This window comes from Nuphar pumila, chromosome 13, assembly GCF_984573655.1.
Source record: "Nuphar pumila chromosome 13, dmNupPumi1.hap1.1, whole genome shotgun sequence".
In the NCBI taxonomy this organism is placed as follows: Eukaryota; Viridiplantae; Streptophyta; class Magnoliopsida; order Nymphaeales; family Nymphaeaceae; genus Nuphar; species Nuphar pumila.
Window position 1 is genome coordinate 92,361,527 of NC_143261.1, and position 4,421 is coordinate 92,365,947.

Below are 4,421 nucleotides of genomic sequence, written 5' to 3' on the forward strand. Positions count from 1 at the left end.
CGAGATCGGATGTCATGGGTCTGTATTGAGTCAGTTCGTCCCACATACCTTTCAGGGAACTCAGATAGTTGTTGAACGGTTTGTCTCCCTTTGAGGCGCTTGTGATATCCTTTTGGAGTTGGTAGATACGGGCCAGATTGTTTCTCTTCCCGTATACCTCACTTAGAGAGTCCCACAGATCTTTGGCTGTTTTGAGGAATAGGAAAATTTCCGCAATGCTTGGCTCCATCGAGTTGAGTAGCCAGGACATGACAAGATGATCGTTGAACTCCCATTCATCGTATCCTGGATCTTCTTTTGCAGGGGCCTTGGTCTTTCCTGAGACATGGCCTAGGCACGACTTTTCGCTGAGAACAAACTTGCTGATTTGGACTAGCTAAGGTAGTTGGTTCCATTTAGAGGAATGGTGGTTATCCTCAAGGTCGGGTTCTCCTCCTGCATCACAGTTCTGGTGGTGTAGCAGAAGTTGATGTCTCCCATTTCAGCCATTGAATGTAACGGGATGGTTATGAGTGATGGAAGGAGGAAGTTGGGCCCAGATGGACGAGGCGCTCTGATACCATGTTAACTTGCGTAACCTTGGATATGGGTTTGAGAGATAATGACGAAGACACTTGTTTTACCTGGTTCGGCCATTGGCCTACATCCACGAAGGTAGGGTACTGTTTCTCTTATTCATTATCGCACACGATTACAGGAGATATAAAGGCAACACAATGAGTGTGCCTGGATGGAGATAAACATATCGAGAATAGGAGAGACGTTAGAGATCTTCAACTGATAATGCGCAAATGAAGGGCAGATGAGATTCGGTTGGTTGCACCCCGACCTTATCCTTAGCTGGCGACGGTTTAACAGTCTGCTTGTTGGAATGGTTCATAGTTTCAATCCCAACATTATTAGAGGAAGGGAAAAAAATATGAAAATGAGCATAGGAAAAAACTACAAGAAAACCAGTTCACCAACAACAAAAATAAAAGACACGAATGATGCCACCAGTAATTAAGGGGGAAAAACAAAATCATTCTGTCAATCAGATAATTGTCTTTGTTTAATAGAACCAAGAAGCTTGCAGGTCATAACGGGTGCTCTAGGGAACAGAGGATGCACAAGACAATAAAGTATATAAGAAGAGTAGTGTATACTAGGAAAATTTATGTTATATTCAGCAATGTACCTGAAAAAAGATGGCCTTTTTTATTAAACCAAGAACCCATGTATGTAAATTGTCCCACCAAATCTACCGGGAGACACTGACAATATTTAATTTTAGTTTTGAAGCCAAATTACCCAGATACTACTTGGTCGCGCAAACGCTTACTACATTCCACTGTTAGCGTGCGTTTAACTCCATGCACGCCAACAATTTTAAGGGAGATATTGGATGTCAAAACACCCCCTGGCTGCAAGACATCAACAATTAACAAGCCCCATGAGATAGAGGTGGAAGACAATGACCAGATGATCGATGTTCAAATGCTATTAAGTGGTAAGGCCATTTGAGCCATTTGGCATCCAAAACCATTTTGCAACATAGAACAGGAAAGTGAAGAGACCATTATGGAGGCTATTAACAGAAGTGAATGAAAGGCATTTCACATTCAAAACCAATGCCAGCACAGAAAAACAGTATGAGTGGAAATGTGTATATGCATGCACTAACCTGCACATGTATGCATTGATCGAGACAGTGTCTGATACCATAAATTAATTGAATACATGTTTCTATCCAAGGTCGCATGAAAATAGTGAGATATACTCTCGGTCAGATGTGAAATTCTTGAAAGGTACAGTTGTATTTTGTTTAAGGAAAGTACATACGATCATGAGAAATTAAAGAATTAATGTAGCTACCTGTAAGGCACTGAGCATAATTTGTTCCCAATGGCCCCATGTGAATTGTATCAGTAATTTTTTCGAAAACCATGACAAAGTGAATCTACTTAAAATGTAGACTTTCACTGTTTTCAGAAAATGCAGATATTGTAACCAACAGTGGAAAGATATCAGACTGTGTAGGGAGAAAGTAATCTTCCATTTCCATAATTCTGATCAATATCAGGAGTGAAAGAAATAAACTAACACATCACTGGGCTCAAATCCCACACTTAATTTACAGCATGTTTGTTAAACATGCAAAAGGTACAGAGAGCAGAGAAGTATGTTCAAAGGAAAAGCATGAGAATAATATTAACAGAAAATTAGAAAACCATCATAATCTACCTGATTGTAACAAATTTGTTTGTACCATGTTTAGCCCAATAATTTTTCAAGTCAACTGCAGTAGAGAGATCATGACCTTCAGCTGCTACCCTCTCTAACACTTTCCTATATGCTCCAATGCTCATCTTTCTTCCAGCTATTCGAGACCCCGGCCTTGTATGACTCAGTGGCAAAGGGTAAACAGACATGCTTGTGGTGCAACATGAAGACTGCCACCCACCAACTCCCCATTTATAGCATTGGTGAGGGACACCAGTGCAAGAGCAAACTGGAACTGGTATACTTGAGATATCATAGGTTGTCCCATTGATAACAATGTCAAGGATCTTTTTATCAGATTTCTCAGGTGGCAAAGAACCACCGTCTCTGCTGGTAGACAAGGAATTCTTCTTCGGCTGCTTTGGCCTTACAGATTTTGATCCATCGTTATTAGGTGTCTTTGAAGAAGCTCGTGGCTTTCTACGTTTTGCTGGTTTAGCGTTGGTATTACCATTATCCACTTCTTGTGATGGCACTCCAAGAACATTATGCATTTCCTCGACCCTGATATCCAGGTTTTCCTCAGGAGCATGAGCTGAATTCATACTAGGTGGAATCAGGGACCAAGGGTGCCCTGGGAAACCCATAGAAGATGCCCCTGCTTGAGCTTCAGCAAGTGAAGCTTTTCGATCTGCAAAAGCTCCATTTAACAAGACTGCAGATGTGTGTTCCGCAACGGTTGTTGAAGTGTTTAGAACTGCACTGCCGGCCAACGATTTCAACATGGGATTCCCATTAACCGCTTGCGGAGGAAAGCCCCAATTTCTCAGATGATCCATTCGACCTCTCTCATCCATGTAGAAGAAACGCAAGACTGAATTTCAAGCTCAGTTCATCCAATAGATGTTTTCATCCACACTGCAAACAGTCCTTGAAGAGTTAAACAATCATGTGCACATACGCTACTCATTGAGGCAGACTCACCCACGTGAAGGATTATCATTTATCAATCCAAAATATAAATTTGACAACATTTAATTTCATCCAATAGACTTCCCTCACATACGCAGAACAGCGTTCAGGGGTTAAAGCTAAACTATGGCACACGTATACACTGGTCACTGAGATAAACTTGCCCGCATGCAGGATTCAATGCAGCAGATAAATCACATAAAAGAATCATAGATTTGACAACACCTACACACAAATCTAACAGAGGCTTCACAAAGAACTGAAAAAGTCTAAGTTGTGATAAACTATTAAAACATCAAAAGCTGCACCCTGGAGAGATATAATTGCATTTAAACATTGGATCCAAAATCATTTCTAGGATGTGATAAAAGAACGCCATAAAAAGGAACACTTTCAGACGCATAAAGGAAACCCATTTCTGCCATAAACAATGAAGATCACCAAATACAAATTTCAACCACTACCCGGAAACCCCAGTAAAACAAAACATCAGTAAAACAAACAGAAAGATTCTGGTCTAAAAAGGAAACAGTAAAACCCCAAAATACCAGATACCCAAGTGCAAAAAACAGATTTTGAACAGAAATCTGAAAGCAAGCAAGTCCCAAAAGAGGGAAAAACGAAAATCCTAATCATCAAAAACGCAATTGGAACTGCATAATCAGGAAAATCCAGCAAGTGGGTTACGGGTTTTCACATAGATGGGAACGATTAGTATCTGGGCCTAGCTGCATCAAGGGCACAGATCAAACTATAAGATTTATATCTACAAAGAGAGAGAGAGAGAGAGAGAGAGAGAGAGAGAGAGAGAGAGAGAGAGAGAGAGAGAGAGAGACTTACATTTGGGGACACGGAAATTGATTGGTTTTTCTTGGAAGGTAGAGAGAGACTTGCAGAGAGAGAGAGAGAGAAGGAGAGAGAAAGAAATTTCTCTCCCCTATTTTTGCTCCCCTTCTTTTGTAAATAGTTTTCTGAAGCCCTCTTCTGAGCAGTCACCCAAATGCAAATATGACTTTTTTGTCTGATGGATTACGACATTGTCCATCCAACTCGGTCGCCAAAATTACCATAACATCTCTCAAATTTTATGATCTGTCCAGACCACCCTTTCCGTCCCTTATCCGGGGTTGACTAGAGACTCAGATCCCAGCGAAGGACGAACCTTGGCGTTGACCTTCGGCTTCACAAGAAAAGGTTTTCCACAAATATCGGTCAGACGTTTAAAATCATTATTTTCTCGTTATATT

General features: G+C 40.9%; 1 long non-coding RNA gene across 1 annotated transcript; it reads right to left on the minus strand.

Annotated features, from left to right (window-relative positions):
* Positions 1-2,016: 2,016 nt before the first annotated feature.
* Positions 2,017-4,133, minus strand: LOC149819187 (uncharacterized). The gene is made up of 2 exons (XR_016427095.1): positions 4,015-4,133; positions 2,017-3,120 (listed from the first exon to the last, which is right to left on the minus strand). It is a non-coding gene; the product is annotated as an uncharacterized LOC149819187 (long non-coding RNA).
* Positions 4,134-4,421: the final 288 nt, after the last annotated feature.